Genomic DNA, 25,285 nt, shown 5'->3' with positions numbered 1-25,285 from the left:
TTAAGGATTTTTCTTAAAGTTTTGTTGATTTTTTGATGTGTTTTTTTTCACTTTCACTCTGTCTCTTTTTATGTATGTACATAAAGTTCAGTGCAAAAAAACAAAAAAAAAACATTCTATTTTGGCATCAAAAATTATGAAAAAAAAATGTTGGTGCGTTTTTTTTTTTCACCACCAATTACTTCCTATGGGTGAATACACGCTGAAAGAAGTGACATGCTCTATTATCCAAAAAAACATGCAAGGCACAAAATCCTGAACAAAAAAGACCCATGATGTGTGAACTAAGAATTCTGGAATCTCAGACTTTGCCGGTACTGCAAAATTCAGCTGAAAATTTGCCTAAAATACAGGCATCAAAAAAACGCTGAAAAAAACATGATGTGTGAACATAGCCTAATAAGCTGCCACGTCAGACTGAAATCAGCAGCTTCTTGTACACTGGGCAAGTACAGAATTTATAGGCCTACTAATTGAATTGGCAGCATTATTAAATAGAGAATAGCCATCGGGACCTGCAGGGAAAAAAATAAAAAACAATATAGCCATGGAGACCTGTAGAACACACATAAAAGGAGCAAAAACTTGGCCCTCAAAATAGATGCAAATTCAAAGATAATTTAATATGATATCCAAAAAAGATTTCACAAACGTTTCGGTCTAAACTAGATCTTCTTCAGTGTACTTCAACTTCAATTGTATGGTACAGTCAGGATTGCGTTCATCACTCTAGGGACTTAGGAAGCGCTGAACGCAGCGTCCATCGCTGGTTCAGGTAAGTGCTTAAAATCGGTTACTGTTTCAACAAACTTCGCATAAATCATTACTACAAGCGAATATAGGAAACTTTGTAATATATCTTATCACAGAACTATGCTTATTTCTCCACTTATGAGCCACCTCTTTGCCTCCCTCATGAACTAGTCATCTACACAAAAGAAAAAAAAAAAAAAACAGCTCTACTTAGTTTTGGTCAGTCAGTCAAAGCAAGACTGACTGGCAGCAGTGAGGTGACAGGTTACAGCTGGAATTATACTTCAAGCAAAGTAGAGAGAGAGTGAGGTGCATTCAGCACACAGAGAGCAGGCAAATCATGCTGCAGCTGATGGAAATTAAATATATTTGCTGTGCTGGCTTCACAGATACATCCCTCAGTACTGAAGAATAATGTCCTCCATGCTGCTGGCTAAGTGTACTGTGTATGGGAGACATTATTGCAGCTAGTCTCCACTCAATAGCTCATAGACAACTGAAAATTAGAAGAGTCTGCAAAGGGGAAAACTGGTGAAAAATGCAGAATACAAGTCAAATAATGGTCAGAAATAGTGTAAATCCCCAGGTACACAAATTTATTTTGAAAAGTTACCAGGAACAACAAGTATGTTTTATATTGTGCCAAAGTAAAAAGAAAATGTATTAGGGCTCACCTTATATCTAAGGTATCATGGCCATTTATGTTGTACATTTTACCTGCTGTGGTAGCCCGGCTCAGGCGCACTACGTGTATAGGCAGACACTAATCTATAACCTTTTTTCAGGCTGTGTTCACGTGTTACAGGTTCTGTGGCTACAATGTGTCAACACAGCCTTAGTTCTCATTCAGACGTCTGTGCAAATCCGTCCGATCTTGGATTGCAATGAATGGACTGTCCTCGGGTCTCCCAACCAGAGCGTAACAGCTTCATGTATTTCTATGAGGCTGTCACGCTCGGGTGTGGCGAGCCACGGCTAATCTGTGCACTGCGGTCTGAGATCGGACCGATTTGCATATAAGTATTCATGAGCCCTTATAGAAACTTGGCTCCAACCCCTCCAAATGAGGGTAAATGTTATGCCACTGTCCCACCTTTGGGCTGTGCTCCCCTCACTTCGGTCCGTTGAACTCTGTTGGGCATCTACCTCTATACAAGGCCTACCAAGACACATATATGGATCTTGGTATTAAGACTTTCTCGTAAGACTTTGTTTGTCTGAGCAGAGTCCCTGACCAGTCTCCAGGACGTCTCCTGGCTGACTGTGGTTTCCAGTCCCCGAGTTACCTGTCTGGGGCTTTCAACACTGCTACTAACTGTCTTCGGTCTCCAGGACATCTCTTGTCTTCCTGCGGCTTCAATGGTATTCAGATGTTCTAGTTACTCCAGAGTTCTGTCTGCTACGTGTTCGCATGCAGCTTCCAGGACATCTGTTACACTTCTGTTTGTGGCTTCTAGGACCTTAATAAGACTTTTCTTTTGTCTCTGCTACCTGTTTGCGGTCTCCAGGACATCTCCAGCCTGCCTTTGTCTTCCTGTAACCCTGCTACATGTCTGCTATTTCCAGGATGCCTCCTCTCTGCCTGCAGTTTCCAGTATGGCCACGTTCACACGTTCAGTATTTTACATCAGTATTTGTAAGACAAAACAAGAAGTGGAACAATCAGAGGAAAAGTATAATAGAAACATGTCACCACTTCTGTATTTATCACCCACTCCTGGCTTACAAATACTGAGGCGAAATCCTGACCAAATACTGAACGTGTGAACATGGCCTAACCCTGCTACCTGTCTGCTGTTTCCAGGATGCCTCCTCTCTGCCCGCAGTTTCCAGTAAACCTGCTACCTGCCTGTCGTCTCTTGGACATCTCTGGTCTGCCTGAGTCTTCCAGTGACTCTGCTACCTGTTTTACACATGCAACACCCGGATGCTGCACCGACACACACGGCCCATCCGGACTTTGGGCTTTGAATATCCACCTCACCTATTGAGCACTTGACAGTAATATTCAACAACTAGTGATATATATAACACCTTTAGCATCTGAGGTCCTCTAACAGTGGAAATTCCTCCTGTTGGTCGTCAAACGTTATCTAGATGGTAATGATATTTAAAATAACCATGTTTAATATTCCTGATTAGATGAGAATGATCATATGAGATTACAGAGACAAGGTCAAATTTCCTATTATTCATGGAACTGAGGTCCTGTCAATCACGCGATTCTAGCAGTCAGCATACAGACCGCCATCAATTACCCGGACTCACCATTTACATAATAGATGGCTCGCCAGCATGCTGATCAATCCTCTGTAAATAGAGCAGTGTTACTATGCCGTACCAGCTAAATTATTATCTCACTAATCTTACATAGTGATTATATAAGGAGAATTCACATGCAAGAAAATCCTGTGATGTACACCAGACATGTAGGGGACAACAATCTACATCAGACCTGGGCAAAGTGCAGCCTGTGGGCCACATCAAGCCCTCTGGCTGTTCCAGTCTGGTCCGCGGACCGAACCAGACGATGGGCTGAAACAGTGCCCTCCCCCGCCCGCTGTCACCTCGAATATTACTAGACAGGGCTGGTTGAACAATTGGAAAAGAAGTTGTCTTTAAAAAAAGATGGTGGTATGAGATTAGGGGCAATTTTATTTTCTCTTACCTAAATGTATTTATTATTGCCTAAATATCATTTTTATAATTAGGTTTCATTACAAATCTGGCCTTATATTGCCTCTGCGTTCAAGTGTCTATTGATGGCTGCTGAATAGGTTAACTGATAATCTGTCAGTGAGCTCATGCTGACGGTCCAATGGGAGAGTTTGTAACTCTTATCAGCCTTTTTCTGAGCTCCTCAAAGAAGATTTATTAATACAGACCACTTCAAGGTTGTATGAGCAATGAAACAAAAAGTAAACGGCGTAATATCTTTAATGAATCAGAATTGCAAAAATGATTTTTAGAAATAAATACATGCATATAAAAAGTAAACAATTTATTTTTATTTTTTTGGATAAATCAATAGTAGATGTGAAAATAAAAATGTTTGCAATATATCTGGTCAGAGAAATCTGCTTCTCTCACTCAGTTCATGAGTAAAATCTGTAGAATGAATCTTCATTGAATACAGATATTAGTTATGAATTGAGAATGATCAGTTCAGGAGGAGAAAGAAGCAGCTTTCTCTGATAAGATATATTACAAAATTGCTTATTTTCATGTGTACTATTGATTTAAGAAATAAAAATGACTGTTACACTTTAAGTAAAAAAGAAATAAACATAATAGTCCCTAGAAGAGGAAAAACCCCTTTAAAAACATCTCCTTCAAAGAAGTGGTCCAAGCATAATCTCTTGCCTGATAGGACATGAGACGTGGATCGCTAGACGCTGGGTGGTCAGGCATCCGTCTGTTGCCAGCGAGTATTATCCACGGGTCTGATTCTATTGCTCCGGACCCATGTATAATACTACTCGGGTATTGAACAGTTACCACTTAAATCTCTTCACAACGGATGTCAGATCAGGTGGGAGACTATCCCTGAATAACCCCTTTAGGCTATGTTCACAAGTTGCTTTTGGCTACATTTTTCAGGATACTAAAGATCAGCTTTGCTTCTACCTTGCAAGCATGAACAATTCTGAACAAAAAAGATGGATTTGTGGATGAAGTGCAGCTGTGATCTAAGGTTATACGAGTTCATGAAGAAATACACAATTGCAAATGTAAAAACAGAGGGGGAAGTTGAATTGGTCGGGCATTGTTTACTGTACAGATTGGTAGGGCATTGTTTACTTTAACACATATCACTAATACTAACAGCCATGCTCATGGGAGGATACTAAACATTATGGTAACATTTAAACTTTGTAAAAATCACAAAACTTAATGTGTTTCAAATCCTGCTGTACCTGCGTTTTTTCACCAAGAAAGCTGCAAAGACTGATGGCAGCGTTTTTTCACTTACTTACCCATTGCTTTCTATTGGTGAAACATACTGAAAGAAGTGACAGGCGACAGTTTTCAAAAACGTTGCAGATTTCCAGTTAAGTCAGCAAAAAAAATATAAAAAAGCTTTTTTGCTGGTTCTTTAAAAAGCAGCTTTTAATTTGCATTAAAAACAAAAAAAACGCAGCAAAAACACAACTTGTGAACACAGCCTCTATATGTCTCCGAAGAGGTATTTCCATACTTTTAGGAATCATCAATGATAATTAGGCAATTTGCAGAAACGGTTGAAAGTGATTTGCAATACAACCAGCGGCCATTACAATCACCCTAATCTTGAGAAGCGTCCGATCGTGGCAGAAAAGCAAAAACAGCTGGGAAAAAAAATGCAAAATGTCAAATTATAATGATGCCGAGTGTGTGTGCGATCTACAGTGACTGCAGCTCTGCTAATCTATATGGTATCAAAGTACACACAATGCACCATTATTAAAGTCTCCATCCGTGGTACAAGTCGGGGGCATTCCCTGACACAGCACTGACATATCCCACTATATACGCACACAGCAGTATAATGGAAGAGTAACATCACAGCCCTCACGTTTTCTCTTCAACCTGTCAAACTCACGTTCACAACCCTGGAGTTCAGAGGGATCTTGCCAGCTCTGCAAGGAAAACCCACATGAAAGCAGCGTCTGACCTCCAGCACCTCCTGTATAACAGCAGCTTTATTCTTCATTCATTAGACGAGATCACTGGGAACACTCAGGCTTGTGTGTTTCCGACAGTACGTTTTTGCTAAGGAAATGTATATCACAGGGTAGACGTTATTCTACTGTATACCCTTATGCCGTGTTCACACGCTGCGTAACCGCTACATTTTATCATTTAAATTCATCGGCACCATAATACGCAAACACAATCTTCTCTGACTGCTGCGTATTTCCCTTTACTTGATGCGTTTTTGATGCAGATTTGAAACAGCGCTTTTTATGGGTTGCTTTTTTTTTTTTTTAAGTACACAAATGCATTGATTCTAAAATTAAAAAAGCAATTGTATTTATTTTTCCCACATGTGTTTTTTCAGGCTCCCAGAGAAGCTGAAAAAGAAAAAAAAATGCACCCCAAAAATGCAGAGTTCAACAGCTTTACACAGAGTGGACAGTTTCATAAAATTACATCCACTTTGCTTGGACTGTTAAAGAGAATCTGTCAGCAGGTTTTTGCTACCTCATCTGAGAGCAGCATAATGTAGGGAAAGAGACCCTGATTCCAGCGATGTGTCACTTAGTTTACTGGGTGCAGTAGTTGTGACACAGAGTTTTTAGATGTAGAAGAGGTCAGAGAGCTAACCCCGCCCACACCAGGTTGTCTGTATATATTGTTTAAAGACAGTGAGCTGCTAATCAGAGGAGGGGGAGTAGTTGGATTACCTGGCATGAGCAAGCTAGTCTGGGATGTGATAATCTCCTGGTGATAAAACCTTCATTGTATGGAAACAGCACACAGCCGAATAAGTGACATCCCTGAAATCTGGGTCTCAGCCTCTACCTCGTGCTGCTCTCAGATTACATAGCAAAAACGTGCTGATCGATTCCCTTTAAAAGCAGCAGATTTCCTGCAGTAATAAAATTATGCTATGTAGCGAAATGGCCTTATGCAGAAAAAAAAAAATACAACCATTCACGGAAAGCATATAGAAGATCCTTTGTATTTTGGCCTTTGATGGGTAAATAGAGCCGTATGGATAGATGTGTCGAATATACAGGGAGCTTTTCCTGATGTATACCCCAAACATAGGGCCCAATTCACCATGGCCTTTCCATCAATATTCTGGAGTGAATTTCTCTCAATTAGTGACAAGAGTATAAAACAATTTGTACCTTTTTTCAAATTGTCTCTTGTGGATTGGACAGCTTTCTGATTTTTAGGTCAATATAGTTTTTCCCGATGTTGTAGACAGATTAATGAAATGCGACTTTAAAATTAGGTGTAACTCTACACCAGTTGACCACCCGGAGTGGGTTTTATGCTATTTTGATGCATTTCTTGCGATATTATGCAAAATATGTTATTTTTCCCACGGACAGTCACAAAAACAGTTAAAGAGAAGAATAAAATATACAATTTTGGACTCTGCACCAAATTTATGAGCAGCCTGCGCCACCTTGATGAATTTGGTGCAAAATATCAGTGAAAAGTAAAAAAAAAAAAAAAAAAACGCACAAATGATGACTCGGGCCCATAGTCTTATGTAAAGTGCCGAGTAGCTTAACTGCTGTAACCTTCAGGTGCGGCGTTTACTGCTGTCAATCAGTTGAGATTTCAATGTCAGGAAACAGTGTCCAGATGTTTGGCTGTCACATTTATGCCCTAAAGGACAGTCTTCATGTACATCTCAGGGATCCTTTTTTTTTTTTTTTTTGTAACCTGACATTTTTCACACTTAACCCTTAAAACATATTAGAACACCTTTCTAAGCTTCTTTTAACCTCTTCAGGTCTTTAAAACAGGTGAAGTGATTTAAAGAAGTCACCGGTACATTCTCGTGGCACCCATTGCTTGGAAGAAGCTTCCCCAAAGGTGTCCGAAAAAGATGTCTAAAAAGATGTTTCAGGAAAAACACCACCTGCGATTAAAGTGTCTTTTACTGGAAAAATAATGTGAGAATGCCGGCATTTAAAAGACGCCGTGTGCACAAACCCTACTGCCGCTTTCGCACACCCAACATTCATGACTAGAGTATGGACCGCTATATCTCAAGAGGTCACAGGTCCGCTGACCCCAACTTCTCAACACTATCGTAGGTATATAGAAGGCTGCTGAGTTCAGCTCACAAGACCCCCCGGCCGGTTCGGATAAAGTGTTTTATACTTAGACCGTAAATGCCGTAAATGTCGGAAGTAAAACCATATCCAAAGTATGAAGACTTATTATTCAAGAGCCAGCGAAAGCTGGGTGAAAAGTCTTACAGAAGTCTGTAACGGCAGCATTATTCAAGATTTACTTACAAAATGCAATCATTTCTTTACTTATGGGGGAGTCGCTGTTAGTATTTTTCGATTTCTGGCCTAAATGAGCAGGGCAGCTCCAGCTCCTCGCCCTGAGCCAAGTGTTATTGGCCATGTGAGATCATTCACACCATGGCGGGCAGGGCGACTGCCAGCGAACAAGACTGTTACTTCACTGTACTGAAAGGTCCTGAGAACCAAAATAAAACCTGACACGTATATAAAGTCTTACTTCCCAAAACAGCCACGCACTGACCAAATTTCCGGCATAGCTAGAAAAAAAAAAATGTAATAAAAATATTTGAGAAACACTAAACCCTCAAGTAACAGAATCACTACATTCATTTAGTTATATTCACATGAGGCAGATTAGGTGCAGCAATATCTGCAAAGCCACGCACGTTCACACGTTCAGTATTTTACCTCAGTATTTGTAGCCAAAACCAGGAGTGGGTGATAAATCCAGAAGTGGTGACATGTTTCTATTATACTTTCCCTGTGATTGTTCCTCTCCTGGTTTTGGTTTAATCAGAGGAAAAGTATAATAGAAACACGTCACCACTTCTATATTTATCACCCACTCCTGGTTTTGGCTACAAATATTGAGGTAAAATACTGAGCGTGTGAATGGAATACTGAATAGAACTTGCAGAACTCCACGTAGCTATTGTCTCAACAGTCACATTCAGAAAAATGGACTCTGCTGCATGTGACTATACCCCTAGGCCGCATTTACGCGGGCAATTTCTGACTAGATGCGGGTCTCCTGAACTCCGCTGCCTCATATGTGCCTTTAAGGACGTCGAATTCAGGTGAAGAGACTGGTGGACGTTCTGAAAGGCTGCGTGCCCACGATGCGTTTTTCAAGCGTTTTTGCTGCGGAATTTGCGCAGCGTAAAACGCTTGGGTGATCCGTCCTCCATGGTCCCCAATGACAATAAGCAATTTCAATGCCCATGCTGTGGAATTTTCCGCAGGGTTTTTGATGTGCGGAGAAATCCGCAGCATGTTCACTATTTGTGGGTTTACGCATGCGGAATTGCCTACTCAATGCATTAAAAAACGCAAAGCAATTCCGCATGTCCAAAACGCTTCAAAAATGCGCGAAAAACGCGTGTTAAATTCCGCACGCGTTTTTCTGGGCAAGGACATGCAGAAATGAGGCAGAAATTTTCCGCTTCATTTCTGCATCGTAGGCACATAGCCTATCATGGTCGGTACTTGAATTGTGAAACACAGGTGCGCACACAGCGTCTCTCAGACGTTAGTGCAGCCGACGAGTTTTCCCAGGTGAAGGCACTTCAAGAAAAAGGTGGCGGTCCTTTTCCTGAAGTGACTCCTCCAATGCTTTGCTGCGCAGTTGGCGTCTCACTCTATATTGTGAAGAAAAGAGTGCAGGAGACTTCCAACCAGAAGCCCCCAGAAGAATGATAATGTCACTTCTTTTAAACACTTCAGGGTTTCCAGAAAAAAAATAATTGTGTGCGCAAAGAATACATATATTTTATATATTGGAAAGGTGGCGGAGCACGCACCGGCTCTTGTCGAGAGTATTTGGCGGCTTGACTGTATATTTGTGTGATTATATTATACAGAAATACAGTTAGGCTGACCAAATACAAGAGCTGGTACGTGCCCCACCACCCATCCACTCACTGACGGTTACATGTGGGATGGAACAGTGGATAAAGGGAATACAAATAAATAGTTACTAAGATAGGATGTTCATTTATCAGACATTTATGGCTGTCTTGTAAGAAAACCCTTTTTCAATCTACCTGGTTAGCTTCAAATACTCTTGTTAATAATGGTAAAACACTCAAAAAGCAATTGAAGTGGTTAGATGTGTGATTTTAAAAAGAAAAAACGCCCCTTAAAAATCCTTGTAAAGAAGACTGTGTGAATGTAGTCTTAGGTTATGTTCAAATTGCACCTTTTTCTAAAGGTGCAAAAACATCTGTTTTTCCAAGCAGAAAACACTTCAGGAATTGCTCATTTTCTCTGCAGTTTTGTAAACCTGAAGAGTCTTATTTTTAAAGCTTTTTTGCTGTTTCCCTGGGTGTTTTTTTTTTTTTAAACTTTTTGTAGCGTTTTCCAAAGCATTTTTTTCATCCTAAAGACTGATAAAGTGCTAAAATACCAATTAAGGCGTCTTTTCAGCCTACCCATTGAGTTCTATGGTAAGCATTGATCATTTTCCTAGCTGAAAATGCCAGAAGAATGTAAATGACAACTATCTTACACACTTGGCGTCTTTGACAAGCCTGAAGAGTTTAAAAACCGTTCAGAAGCCTGAACATATACTCAGTGAGTCATTTTCCCAAATAAATTAATAATAGGACCATTCTTTTGTTTTTAGCTCTTTTCCACCATTTTTATTTACTTTTTACAAGGATTTGGAAGCAGATTTTGCTCCACGTCTGAAAAATGCTTCAAATACACTTCTCACTGCTAATGAAAAATGTTCAAAAAGTTGAAAAAAACAGCACCATGTGCGATATAGGAGGGTTTTATTATTAAAATCAAATCGGAAAGTTATGCAAGGAGTTTTTGAAGCTTTTGTTTTTATGCAGATTTTGAAACATTTTAAAGACAGGAGCTAACAGTCCCTGATGGACCACACTGACTCAGGATGTGGCCTGTTCAGGTTTCTGTGGTTTTAAAGGCAGGAATAAATGCCTAAAAATGTACCATATCCATCATGGCTGCTGTAAAAACGGGAACAGGAGTGGTGATACCAGTTGGAAGGGTCATGCCATGGTTAACCTTGCCCCCGCCACACCTCATTTATGACATGCCATGGCTAAACTTGTGACAAAAGAATAGTGTTACATGTAAGAACTCCACTGCTACTGAGAACAACGGGATCGGTCTCCATTTCAGGCTGCAGAGTTGGCACAGTAGTGCCTGGCTTCCTCCAAACAGACCCATTATTTTCTCCTAATTTTTATTAATTTCAACTGCTCAGTTCCTAAAATAACTTCTGGCCTCTTCTTGTGAATACACGTCCCAGCCATGATTAATCTCATGATCTAATTCCACTGTTACCGCGTGTCCCAACAGGCCAGGATCGCTGGAGAAATGACAGAGAAGCCGCGGCCTGCAGCTGAATTAGCTGATTTCTGACTAAAAAGATTCCAAGCTGCACAGGATCGCAATACTCATCTAAGAGCCCAAATCCTACAGCTGCCATCTTTACAAAAATAAATCTATGGGTATGTTCACACAATGCAATTAAAGTGCATTTTTTGGGTGCAATTTTTGAAAATTTCAGCAAAAATTATGCCTTTTAACCGTGACTTTCCCACAGCAGAGTAAACGCACGATTTCTACAGGACTTGTAACAAATTGCAGCAAACAAACGTGCACGATCAAATTGTGTGCACATAGTGCGGTTACAGTAGTTTTTATTGTTTTTCTCCTTAATGTAAAATCTCATGTTATCCCAGTGTACGGAAAGCATTACCAGTCTTAAGTCGTGGAATTAGGCAATTATTAGGCCACGTTCCTATGTGCAAAAATTCAGCTTTTTTTTTTTTTTTTTAAACCACTGAAAATTTTCTGCACCAGAACACGCAATAGCAATGTGCTCAAATTACTACATTTATGCATTTTCTCTTTTTTGCTGTATTTTTGGTACAGATTTGAAGCAGCATGATTTCCATTGTTTTTTACGTTTTGCATACATGCAGTCAGGCACTGACTAATAGATGTGCTCGAGTTTGCTCTATAAATGTGAATTGAGCGAGGCCGAGCACGTCTAGTCAGGATGTGGCCGACTGCAATACCGGAAAATCCCGACAGAGTGCGGTGCACACACTGAAAGGAGTCAGAGGTCTGCAGTCACAGAGTAACTGCAGTGTTGTCAGAAGACTGGACAACCCCGTTAACACTCAGACATCTGTTTTCATTGTACGAGCTCTAACCATGCTTTTCATGGATAGAACTTACACACCTTATAAAGCCCTTAATGAGATTCATATATATGATTCTTTTGTGGACTGAGAGGTCCACGCAAAATCGTGAGGAGATACCAGATATTGTCAGAGTCTCAGATCAGCAAAACCCGTTCTATGAGTCCATAAAAAAAATAAAAATAAAAATAAAAAAAACACATCGGACAGCACTCGGGTGTCATCCTTGTGCTGTCCGTTTTTCTGATAAAACCAAGTTCATTTTTTTGTATGTGAAAAAAAAAAAAAAAAGGAACAATTGAATGAGGCCTAAGGGTACATTCACAGGTGGCGTATTTGGTACGCACACTACATAGCGTATTACAGTACCAGCATAATCAATGAGATTTCTGAAGTCTTGTGCAAATGCTGCTTTTTTTTTTTCCATGCATATTTTGATCCTTGCAACGTTTTGGCAACACACAGCATGTCAATTCTTTCAGTGTTTTTGCACCCATCCAAGTGAATGTTTGAAAAACTTGATAAAAAAAAACTGCAAAAAAAAAGTAAGTTAAAAAGCATGTATTGAATGATGCTACAAAATTGGCACATGTGAATATAACCTTACACTGTCAAACCCAGCAAACAGCACAAAAAAAGTAAAAGGACTGCAGTGTTTACGCTACGTTTGAACATAGCCTTGGAGTTGAGCAAAGAGTGCAGCACCCTGGTCTAGCAGCCATGTCAGTAGTCCATGGCCACCAAATGACATATGCAGAGGAAATGGCATACATGTATACTAGATGATGGTCCCATTGTTTAGTCCAATGATTATTTCCTGATTCTGTAATATCCATTATCAGGCTGGGTGCCCACGTAGCGTTTATGCTGCGGAATTTCCGCAGCGGAAACGCTTGTAAAACGCTAGGTAATCCGCACCCCATGGTCCCCAAGGGGATTCCGCATGTTCTATGCACATGCTGCGGATTTTTCCGCAGCGTTTATGCTGCGTACAAAAATCCGCAGCATGTCATTTAATTTTGCGGAAGTGCAGCGGAACTCCCGCCATTGACTTGCATTGAGACGCACAGAAACTGCGACTGTACATTTTTACAAGCGGCTTCTATGCGTCTCTATGTGCGGATGGTACCCAGTTCTGGAGGAGAGGAGACTCTCATCCAGACCTGGGTACCATTGTACCTGTAAAAAAAGAATAAAATAACAAATAAAGTTATATTCACCTGTCCGGCGGCTTCTCTCTGAATGCCGCCATCGCTGAAGGACCTGCGGTGACGTCACAGTCATGTGACCGCAGGCCCTCCACCGCTCTGTCTCACGATATGCCGGCAGCCGGGAACCAGACAGGAACGAGCGCTGCTGCACACACCGGGGCCTCGGGGGTGAGTATAGCTTTATTTGTTTTCATTTTTACGGTTCACACTGTATAAATCCATGCTGTTTGCATGGATTTATATAGTGTGACCTAGTTGTCAAGCACTTTCCAAGTGATGCTATCGCCTGGAAAGCGCTTGTCAATCTACATGCGGAAATGCATGTGAATCCGCATGTGGATCCGCATGTATTCTGCAGGAAAAACGCAGCACAATCTGCATGCGTTTTTTCTGCCAGGGAGATGCAGAAATGCTGCAGAAATTTTCTGCTTCATTTCTGCATCGTGGGCACATAGCCTAAAGCATCAAAAAGTTAAAAAAAAAAAAAAAAAATCCCTGCCCCCAATATTTATACTTGGGGTATGTGCACACAGTATTTGGTGCAGAAATTTCTCTTGGCAGGAAAAATGCAGCGGTTTTTCCCCACTCTTTAGTATAGGTGAAATTTGCAGCAAAAACACTGAAAGAATTGACCTACTGCAGATTTAAATCTGCACGTCACAAATAAGCAACGTGTGCACAAGACTTCAGGATCTCATTCACTCTGCTGGCATCAGGAAACCCTTCAGATTTTGTGACAAATCTGCACTGAAAAACGCATCGTGTGCACACAGCCTTACAGGTACAGTCACAATTTTTTTTCTCAATAAACAAATAATATTTTTTTTTTATTATTGATGAGACACCACCGAATCAAAGTAACTGGGAACCAGTAAGAACAGCGCCATTGGCTACTTATACAATTAAATCACACCATATAGCAGCACTAGAGCCATCAGAGCCCTGTACCATGTATTAATAAGTCACAGGACACAATGCAGATTGTATGATCAATGGATGCACACACTGCAGACTGGATCCTGGTAAGACTAGTAACAGTCACTGGCAACAATCAGGAGAAAGATTTTTTTTTGCTTTGATTTCCAAACCCAGAAGTCAAATATGTGAAACCGATTGCCCAAAGTGTCCTGTGGTGGCCCCACTGTCCAGGCAAATAAATGTACTCCAACAGATCGGTGCAATCAGACATCGGTGCACACCGGGCACATAAGGACATGTACAGCCCGTTGGCTTCTACATATACAGTCGGTAAACTCAAGCAGATATTGATCCGATCAAGCAGTCTATACGATCAGCGATCGATCGTAAACACCTCTATACAGCAATCCGCATCGGTGAACACAAACCTCCGTTCCAGGACCGGTCTGCTCACTCCGCCGGATCCGCTTCTGTCTCCCGGGCCTCAGCTCCTGAATCGAGTCGTACTGATCTCCTAGAGGAAAATAATACACCAATCACAGGATGGCCTCTCTTCCACAGTAAAAAGAGCGTCCAATCAGATGCAGAGCCGTGAATCCCACTCAGCCAATAAGCGATGAGAATCGTCATTCACGTGGGTTTCTCACCTACTTGAGCAACAAATCAGAAGGCGATAACAACACCTTCCCTGGAAGGTAGACGCTGGTAGGCCCCGCCCAGAGATACAAGCGAGTCCAGAACGAGGCTTGACCCGCAAATCTGGGCGGAGATTCTAGAATCTTACGTTACCTCCGGCAGGTTTTGAAACAAAGGCGCGGAAATGCGAAAGTTCTATCCTGTGTAATGCGAGAGTTCATCATGTGCTGTAATGTCGGCCCTGTCACATATGTAGCTATAGAGATTCCCAGCAGGGTGGCCTGCTGTTTTTTTTATAATCTAGCTTAAAATTTCAATTGTGATTTTTTTTTTCGCCCCAATAATAAAATTACGAATTCTGGGGTGTTTCACTCCTCACCTGGTAAAGCCAAGAAATGCTGGGTTATAGGTATGTGTGTGTAACATGGATGTGCATCTGCAAACAGGAACCGTACACATTGTCAGCTGCAAATACATCAGCGCATGTACTGGACACTGCAGAGAAGAAGACCTAAGGAATGGCCCCTCTGCAGACTAAGGCCATGTGCACACTGATCAGTTTCCAGCATTATCCACTTTAACCCCTTCACGACTGCGATTTTGCGTTTTCATTTTTTGCTCCTCTTCTCCCCAGAGCCATAACTTTTTTATTTATCGGTCAAGATGGCCATGGGAGGGCTTGTTTATTGTGGGATGAGTTGTGTTTTTGAACAACACCATTGATTTTACCATATAGTGTACTGGAAAGCGGAAAAATAATTCCAAGTGCAATGAAATTTCAAAAAAAGTGCAATTCCTTTTTTTTTTTTTTTTTTTATTTACCTTGCTCATTAAATGCTATTATGATTCTCCAGGTAATTTCGAGTTCGCAGGTACCAAACATGTACAGATTCTTTTTCATTTAAGTTGTGAAAAAACAACAACAAAGTTTGTAAGAAAAAAAAGGCACCATTTTATGAGACCCGTAGCGTCTCCATTTTTCAGGATCTGGGGCCGGGTAAAAGCTTATTTTTTGTGCGCTGAGCTGACATTTTTATTGATACAATTTTGGTGTAGATCCGATGTTTTGATCGCCTGTTATTGCTTTTTATTGCAATGTTGTGGTGACCAAAAAACGTAAGTCTGGCGTTTTGATTTTTTTCTCGTTACGCCGTTTACCAATCGGAATAATTGTTTTCATATTTTGATAGATCGGGCATTTCTGAATGCAGCGATATGAAATATGTGTAATTTTTTTCATTGTTTTATTTTAAATGTTTAAAAGGGGGGTGATTTGAACTTTAGATTTTTTTAACATTTTTTTTTTATATTTTTTAAAGCATTTTTTTCTACTTTTTACTGGCTTCAGCCCTGCTATGTGTTGCAGAAACCATCATCTCCTATGAATGACGGCAACAGGCCGGCGTTCATAGATCTGCAGTGACAAGCACAGGGGTCTTATGCAGATCCCCGGCTGTCATGGCAACTCATCAGCGCCCCACGATCATGTGGCAGGGGCGCCGATGGGTGGGGTTTGCGTGAGTTACATGCCGCTGTCAAAGATCGTGCTGGGACCGCAAGTATGCGATTTGCATATGATCACGTGCCACCTAGACATGTGCGGCCTCACTCAAAGCAAGTGTATTGTGCCAGGCTGGATACAGTCTAGTCAGATTCTGGCCGGGAGTATGCAAATAGCATACTTGCAGTCACGTGACCTCCGTACAGAGCACCAGAGAATCCTCACTGCGCACACTGTGAGGATTCACAAGTCTGCAGTCATATAGTCACATATGGGATTAATCTTCAACTTAATAGAGTTATTACCATGCCCGGCGCCTGCACTTAGACGAACACTGCAGGGAGAAAATTAATTTTATTCCTCAGCAGCATTCCGATCTCAGTCACAGGGGCGGCGCCGCCTCTGGTTCAGCCACCACTCTGAGTGTAGAGAGCAGCGGCTGTAACCGCGCCCCCGGCCCTGACTGACACGGGCTCAGCTGGTGCGGGGGGGGGTGCGGTTACAGCCGCCGCTCTCTATACTCAGAGCGGTGACTGAACCCGCGGAGCCCCCGCCCCCATGACTGAAACCAGAATGGCGCTGGGAGGAATAAAGTTAATTTATTCCCTGCAGCGTTCGGCTGCGTGCAGGCGCCGGGCTGAATAATAACTCTATTAACCTGCAGGTTAATAGCATTTTTTCTGGTGACAGGTTCCCTTTAAGATTCTTTTAAACTCTTTAGGTTTTCAAAGACACCAAGTGGTTAAAAAGGCCATTTTTGTATCTTCTAGGAATACGCTCAATACTTTACAATGTAAGTCAGTGGGAAGGCTAGCAAGATACCCAAACGTCTTTTTGAGCATTTTGTCAGTGTTTTTGCTTAAAAACCAGCATTGTGTGTTTCTGAAGTGTCGTCTGCTTAAAAAATGGACGTCCGTGTTTCACGTACATGTTCTGTTTGTGTTTCTCACAGATAAGAACATGTACCCATTGTAGTCTATGGAGCTGTTCACATGTCCGTTCTTTTTACTAACCAAAGTCACCAATTTATGTGAATGGGCGCACGTAAAAAAAACACACAGATGCCATTTGCTTTCTTAATTTTACTATTTAGTGGGTAGGAGAAGCTTGGATTTGCCATTGTGTTTAACCTTACATATAATAGGTATGAGTGTTCCCACAAACATTGGCTGGTGTATAAGGGCATTTACTTTACTACAGGGTATATGTTCATTTTGTTTTTTTGGGTTTGTCTGTGAAATGGCCGCAGTGTGAACGTGGTCTTACATATTGCACGTATACCAACTTATGCTCTGGGTCATTTCTTTGGTTTTGTTTTTGTTAGAACTCTCCTGTTAGGTTTTTTCTATCTTGCTGGTCACATGACCTTTTTTGCCTATTTAATCCTGCTCCGCCCTCCTGGCCTTGCTGGACTTCATTGTAATTTCTACTCTTAAGCTAGCCTGGTGCTTTGTTACCTTTCTCAGTCAGTTTAGCTAGGTCTTCGGACCTTTATGTTCTATGTTGTGTGTTTGTCTTTTACTGCTACAATCTCTGCTAGGAGGTGTCCAACTTTATCCCAGTCCCTAGTTCTTGTAGGGATCCCTCCCTTGCATCTATAGGTCTTCGTACAGACTAGCCGAGGACTTTAGCGGGTCTGATCGCAGGATCAGGTTCCCCGTTACATCGTAGGGATCTAGCTTAGTTCTATTGTAGGGACAGATCTCCTTTCTTTCCTTAGTGCTTGTAGCAGATCATAACAGTAAGTCCAGCCCAAAAATATCTCTAAGGAAAGACCTCCAGATTCCATCATTTGTCGGTTCAGGATTTGGCTTAACGCCTGCAGGGACTCTCTCTGGAGGTGGCCGAGCTCCAACAACACGTGAGTAGCTGTTCTGGAGCACATTTTGTGGAGCCAAAGGTACGTTTGCCTGATTTATTTTTTGGTGATCAGCAAGAGTTTTTTTCCTTTAAAAATGCTTGTTTGTTGTATTTTCGTTTGAGACCCAGATCCTCTGGTGATGAATCACAGCGCATAGGGTTCATAATGTCACTTTTCCGCAAAGAACCTCAGGGATGGGCCTTTTCTCTCCAACCTAGTGATCCATGCTTTAGATCAGTGAATAGTTTTTTTTCTGTTTTGGGTTTGTTGTATGATGATCCTGATCGTGTCTCATCAGCTGAGACTGAATTAAGACGTTTGAGGCAGGGATCAGGTAATGTGGAAAAATATTGTTCTCACTTCCGTCGGTGGTCTGCCCAGGTGGGGTGGAACGATTCAGCTTTGAAAAGTTTGCTTCTTGCGGGGCTAGGTGAAAGGGTTAAGGATTTGCTGATTGCTTATCCCACACCTGGAAACTTGCAGGAGGCAATGCAATTAGCTATACGGGTGGACAGGAGACTGCGTGCAAGGGTTAATGAGAGTAAATCCTCTGCCATGTCAGCTCCTAGTCTTGAGAGGTTCTGTAATGACATTGGAGAGCCGATGGAGATTGGGGCGATGGCACCCCGCTCTCAGGAAAAAGACCGCAGATCTTCTGAAGGTTTGTGCTTTTATTGCGGGAAATCTAACCATTTTATTAAGCACTGTGTGCTTCGTATGAACAAAGAAAAAAAAAAAGGTCAGTTACGCCCGTATTGCCTGTTTAAATACTAAGGGGGTATTTCTTTCTGCTACTACTGCTGCTCAGGAAGAATTAATTGAATTTCGGATATTTGTGGATTCTGGTTCTACTCTGAATGTGATTGATGGGGGATTCTTGGAAAAATTTAAATTAAAACCCAAACCTTTGTCATCCCCTATGGCTGTGGTTTCTGTCGATGGCTCCCCCTTGAAGAGTGTTACTCACAAGGTCTGTGAATTTCCCCTCACTATTAATGGTATTCACCAAGAAAATTTGGATTTGGTAGTATTAAATAATTTGCCTTCTCCAGTAATTTTGGGGTTACTCTGGTTAAAATTGCACAATCCTGTACTGGATTGGTCTACCAATGAAATTAAGTCCTGGAGCCCTAAGTGTTATGACAAGTGTTGTAACGGACTTATTGCTGCGGTGGAAAAAGGGGAATTACCTGTACCTATTCAGGATTTTTGGAGAGTTTTTTCTGAGGAGGAGTCACAAATTTTGCCTCCCCATAGAGACTACGATTGTACCATTGAATTTGTCCCTGGAGCGACTCTTCCTAAAAGTCGTTTATTTAATCTTACTATTCCTGAGAGAAAGGCTTTGGAGTAATACATACAGACAAGCTTGGCCGCCGGTCACATTAGGCCTTCCAAGTCTCCTGTGGCTGTTGGATTTTTTTTTGTTAAAAAAAAGGACGGCGGTTTACGTCCTTGTCTGGATTTTCGTGAGATTAATAAAATTACTGTACGCAATCTGTTATGCACACGCCCGGGCTGAGCGGCGTGTGCGTGTGATTGTAGTGATTCCACTGGACCGTGCCAGAGAGTGAATGCCTGGAGGGGCTTAACTAGGTATTCACCCGATCCGACCAGGGTCACACGACGGCATACGACGCCAGTGCACCAAGGAGGAACCGAGCAAAGGGACCAGGTGCTACTCCAGGACAGACCCCGGACACGGCTGTTGACCCACACAGGGGAATACAGGAACAGACTGGTAGGCTGGCACACAGACTGGTGGGTATAGGCAGGCAAGACTGGTATGCAGGCAGGCGGGTAAGCAGGCAGGGGGGTACAGGCAAGCACAGCTAGAGTGCAGACAGGGAGGCACTAGCAGGTAGGAACACAGGCAGGATAGGACCCAGTACACACTGGGACTCAGGAACAATACAGGCAGAGGGGTACAGGCAAGCACAGCTAGAGTGCAGACAGGGAGGCACTAGCAGGTAGGGACACTGGCGGGATAGGACCCAGTACACACTGGGACTCAGGAACAGAGCCACAGATGTGGCGGACAAACACAGCAGAGTGAGGCCGCCCAGAGAGGTGAGCGAGAACAGGGCAGGACAAGGCCGCCTGGAGCGGTGAGCAAGAGTAGAGCAGGACAAGGCCGCCAGGAGCAGTGAACAAAGGATCAGAGCTGAGCGAGACTGCTGGAGCAGTGAGCAAGAGTAAAGCAGGACGAGGCCGCCTGGAGCGGTGAGCAAGAGTGGAGCGAGACTGCCGGAGCAGCGAGCAAAAGGGTCAGAGCGGAGCAAGGCTGCCGGAGCAGCGAGCAAAGGAGTCAGAGCAGGCTAGAACCGCCGGAGCGGTAAGCAAAGGAGTGAGAGCAGGCTAGAACCGCCGGAGCGGTGAGCAAAGGAGTGAGAGCAGGCTAGAACCGCCGGAGCAGTGAGCAAAGGAGTGAGAGCAGGCTAGAACCGCCGGAGCGGTGAGCAAAGGAGTCAGAGCAGGCAAGGCTGAGTAGGGGGGACAGGGCTCTGTTCACACAGAACAGACAGGAAGGGAAAGGCAGAGCCAGACACCCACAGGGTACTTGCAGTGAAGTAGCGAGTGGACCACAAACTCACAAACGGGAGTACAGAGACAACAGGCAGGAGTTAGGTACGAGTTCAGACTCTGCAGAAAAAGGAAGGGAACGGACATAGAGGCAAAACAGGTAAAGGATAGGAGAGAGTTCAGACTGGAACTGAGTGTACGGAGGAGACCGACACTGCAGCGGGATACAGGAGCGGGTCTGGGAATACGGCCCCCAGAGAGGCAGGACGAACAGGCAAGGAGCGTGTTCAGACAGGACAGACAAGATACAGGAGCGGGTCTAGGTAATCGGCCCCTAGAAGGCGGGAGGAACAGGCTAGGAGCGTGTTCAGACAGGACAGACAAGATACAGGAGCGGGTCTAGGTAATCGGCCCCTAGAAGGCGGGAGGAACAGGCTAGGAGCATGTTCAGACAGGCCTGGAAATACAGCCTCCAGGATAGGCAGACAAGAGAACACAGAACGGGACCTGGCACCTTCAGAGTGCAAGCACACACTGAATGAAACACTATGCTCAGGCAGGGATAGATGGGAGCAGCTGAGCTATATACCAGGTGACAGACAGCAATAGGCTGAGGACGCACAAGGGGTGTGACCCACAGCAGGTACAAAAAGCAGGAAGTGATCGGGCGCCGCCCTTAAGCAGCAGAAACAGACACAAACAGACAGCATGGAGGGAAGCCAGAGAGACATTCTGGACTGGAGATCAAGTGCGCGCTCTTGCACAGTGGGAGATGGACCACCATGCAAGGACGCCGCCAGGTATGTTACACAATCCTTACCCACTGCCATTGATTCCTGATTTGTTTAACCAGTTAGTGGGGGCCAAGTGGTTCTCTAAAATTGATCTCCGGGGGGCATACAATTTGTTGCGCATGAAGGAGGGTGATGAATGGAAGACTGCTTTTAACACTCCTGTGGGTCATTTTGAGAATCTGGTTATGCCTTTTGGTCTTACCAATGCTCCAGCATTTTTTCAGAATCTTATTAATGACATCCTTAGACCTTTGATCGTCAAAAATGTGGTTGTGTATTTGGATGACATTTTGATTTATTCACCGGATCTGGAGTCTCATTGGCGGAGCGTACATGAGGTATTACAGTTATTAATTGACAATTCGCTTTTTGCTAAGCTGGAGAAATGTGAGTTCGCTGTACAGAGAATTAGTTTTTTGGGCTACATTATCTCCAGCGAGGGCTTTGAGATGGACCCTGTGAAGGTTCAGGCGGTTCAGGAATGGCCTAGGCCTATTGGTTTGAAATCGATACAGAGGTTTTTGGGTTTCGCCAATTATTACAGAAAATCCATTAAAAAAATTTCTATTATTGTCAAACCACTGACCGATCTCACCAGGAAAGGTGCTAATGCGGTTCAGTGGACTACTGAGGCCATTGAAGCTTTTGTGTTTCTAAAGGAGAGGTTCAGCTCTGCTCCCATCCTTATGCAGCCTGATGTGACTAAGCCGTTTTTGGTTGAGGTTGATGCTTCTTCGGTGGGGGTCGGTGCGGTGTTGTCTCAGAAAAACAAGGATGGAGTACATCCCTGTGCTTTTTTTTCAAAAAAATTTTCTGAGACTGAACTTAATTACGATATTGGTAATCGGGAATTGCTGGCTATTAAACTCGCATTTGAACATTGGCGTCATCTCTTGGAAGGTGCTGAATTTCCCATTCAGGTTTTCACTGATCATAAAAATCTGATCTATCTTGATGCTGCCAAGCGCTTGAATGCCCGTCAGGCTAGGTGGGCACTTTTTTTCTCGCGGTTTAATTTTTCCGTTACTCACATCCCGGGTACCAAGAATGTTAAAGCTGATGCTTTGTCTCGCAGCTTTTCTCCCATGGTCGGTGCTGAGGAGGAGGGGAGCATTTTACAAGAAGGTGTTGTGATTGCTGCATTGGACTCCGTTTTGGAAGATGAGATTCTTAAAGCACAGGAGAATGCCCCATCTAACACTCCCCATGGGTGGTTGTTTGTGCCTAGGACCTTTAGGAGAGATTTGTTTGTCGAGTGTCATGAGTCTCGGTTGGCAGGTCATCCAGGAATTTCTGAGACCAAGAGACTTGTGGGTCGCAGTTTTTGGTGGCCTGGATGGCAGAAGGAAGTCATTAAGTGGGTGCGTCAATGTACGGTGTGTGCTAGATCTAAGTCTTCACATACTCCTGCAGCGGGGTTGCTTTGCCCTCTGGAGGTTCCTAGTGCACCTTGGACACATCTGACTATGGACTTTATTACTGACCTTCCCCCCTCTGAGGGTTTCACAGTCATCTGAGTGGTCGTGGACCGTTTTAGCAAGATGTGTCACTTGGTTCCTTTCATCAAACTGCCCTGCGCTAAGACACTCGCTAAGGCCTTTGTCATGGAAATTGTCAGACTACATGGCGTTCCTACTGACATTGTTTCCGGATAGGGGACCTCAGTTCGTTGCTCGTTTTTGGCGTGCCTTTTGTGACAGGTTGGGAGTTCATTTGTCGTTTTCATCCGGATATCATCCTGAGTCTAATGGCCAGACAGAAAGGAAGAATCAGGATGTTGAGCAGTTCTTGCGTTGTTTTGTGGCGGACAATCAGGAGGGGTGGTCTGAGTTTCTGCCACTTGTTGAGTTTGCTCTTAACAACCATATATCCTCTTCTGCTGGTTGTTTGCCTTTTTTTTGTTGTTCTGGGAGACATCCGTCTTTTGGGTCATTCTCCAAATTGGTATCGGCTGTGCCTGAGGAGGAGAGTTTTTCCGGTGATTTGGAGAGAGTTTGGACGGATGTGCGTGGTAATCTTCAAGAGGCTAACAAAAAATCTAAGAGGTACTTTGATAGGAAACGGCAAGAGGTTTTGTTTGCTATTGGTGACATGGTTTGGTTGTCCTCTAAGAATCTGCGGTTGAGGATTCCTTCTAAAAAATTGGGTCCCAAGTTTGTAGGGCCCTTTTAAGGTGCTTCAGGTAGTTAACCAATCTGCTGTTAGGTTGGAGGTTCCTACCTCCTGGAAGATTAATCCGGTGTTTCATGTTTCTCTGTTGAAAAGAGCTTATGTGTCGGATGGAGACGCCTCTGCCACTGTTCCTCAGGTGGTGGAGGACGGGGAATACGAAATTTCCCGCATCCTAAATTCTAGACGGTATAGAGGGAGTTTGCAGTATCTCGTCGCTTTGAAGGGTTTCGGACCCGAGGATAACTCATGGGTGAGGGCAGATGATGTTTCTGCTTCCAGACTTGTCAGAGCGTTTCACAAGAGGTTTCCTGATAAGCCTGGGCCTAGGGCATCCGGAGGATCCTCATAGAAGAGGGGGTACTGTTAGTTTTTTTCTAACAGGAGAGTTCTATCTTGCTGGTCACATGACCTTTTTTGCCTATTTAATCCTGCTCCGCCCTCCTGGCCTTGCTGGACTTCATTGTAATTTCTACTCTTAAGCTAGCCTGGTGCTTTGTTACCTTTCTCAGTCAGTTTAGCTAGGTCTTCGGACCTTTATGTTCTATGTTGTGTGTTTGTCTTTTACTGCTACAATCTCTGCTAGGAGGTGTCCAACTTTATCCCATTCCCTAGTTCTTGTAGAGATCCCTCCCTTGCATCTATAGGTCTTCGTACAGACTAGCCGAGGACTTTAGCGGGTCTGATCGCAGGATCAGGTTCCCTGTTACATCGTAGGGATCTAGCTTAGTTCTATTGTAGGGACAGATCTCCTTTCTTTCCTTAGTGCTTGTAGCAGATCATAACAGTTTGTCTTTTGTACTTTGTACAAACAGGGGTGTGGCCCCCCTTTCTGAGCTAGGTATTTCATCTATATAGCGTCCCATGGACAGGCTTCTGTCCTGCTCTGACCTTATTCGCATCGCATTGAGGTCAGTTGACACCTGGTAAGTATTTAATATTCGAGACAGGACCAGTGGGATGGCTTTTACACTGTTTTAATCAAAATAGTGATAACTAAGTACTCTATGTTATTTACATGTACTATTACTATTTACTTACTATAGTGTATATGCTCATATTGTTTTCTTTTTTTTAAGGGCCTTTACGTACAGCATTTTGGTACCCTAGATAATGTAATTGCATCCTCATATGTACCTTATATTTGGTTTAGGAGAGCAACTGCTACTTTGATGAATTAGCATTACATCTTAACTTGATATCGTATATCTAACACCGTACACAATGTTTGCCAAGAGAGCACCATACACAGTGACACCCAGCGTTAGGGGAAGGAGAGAAAGCTGGGCAATTGCTACCAGCCCAATAAGACCCCCCCCTCTCCCAGCTATTACAAGCAGAAGGTGAGTGCACTGATAATATCAGTTCTGCATTATCACTGTGGCTTCCAATGTAAAAGTACAGCAGGACCATCGGTGACATTACGGTCATGTGACCAAAGGTCCTGTACCCTGTGAGAGTCTAGAAGAACTGAGCAGGAGAAGACAGACTGGTAAATACTCTTTAGTGTTGTGGTAGGACAACTCGCTCGGCCACTTCCGGAAGTAGACTCAGGGTTTTCTTTGTAGGCATTATTAACAGCATAAAGCTCTGCACTCCAGCAAAATAAATACAGCCTTACTTGGCTAAACAACAAAACAAAAGATAAACTATAGCACAGTCCATATACAGTACAGACCAAAAGTTTGGACACACCTTCTCATTTAAAGATTTTTCTGTATTTTCATGACTAAGAAAATTGTACATTCACACTGAAGGCACCAAAACAATGAATTAACACATGTGGAATTATATACTTAACAAAAAAGTGTGAAACAACTGAGAATATTTCTTATATTCTAGGTTCTTCAAAGTAGCCACCTTTTGCTTTGATGACTGCTTTGCACACTCTTGGCATTCTCTTGATGAGCTTCAAGAGGTAGTCACCGGAAATGGTTTTCACTTCACAGGTGTGCCCTGTCAGGTTTAATAAGTGGGATTTCTTGCCCTATAAATGGGGTTGGGACCATCAGCTGTGTTGTGCAGAAGTCTGGTGGATAC

The 25,285-nt window shown here is 43.0% G+C and overlaps 1 protein-coding gene across 1 annotated transcript in view; it reads right to left on the bottom strand.

Moving 5' to 3' along the window:
* The window catches only part of GLCE (glucuronic acid epimerase), an 85,627-nt gene extending 71,159 nt beyond the window's left edge, over window positions 1-14,468 (bottom strand). The window contains exons 1-2 of the mRNA XM_073653474.1: window positions 14,409-14,468; window positions 14,190-14,275 (exon numbers count right to left, since the gene is read on the bottom strand). The gene's annotated coding sequence lies outside the window, so the exon portion shown is untranslated. The remainder of the gene's footprint in view (window positions 1-14,189; window positions 14,276-14,408) is intronic.
* Window positions 14,469-25,285: the final 10,817 nt, after the last annotated feature.

Source organism: Phyllobates terribilis, unplaced genomic scaffold, assembly GCF_046119375.1.
Source record: "Phyllobates terribilis strain yellow unplaced genomic scaffold, ASM4611937v1 Scaffold_11__3_contigs__length_659146591, whole genome shotgun sequence".
NCBI lineage: Eukaryota > Metazoa > Chordata > Amphibia > Anura > Dendrobatidae > Phyllobates > Phyllobates terribilis.
Note: the sequence above shows the minus strand (reverse complement) of the source record. Positions and strands in the feature narration are given on the sequence as shown.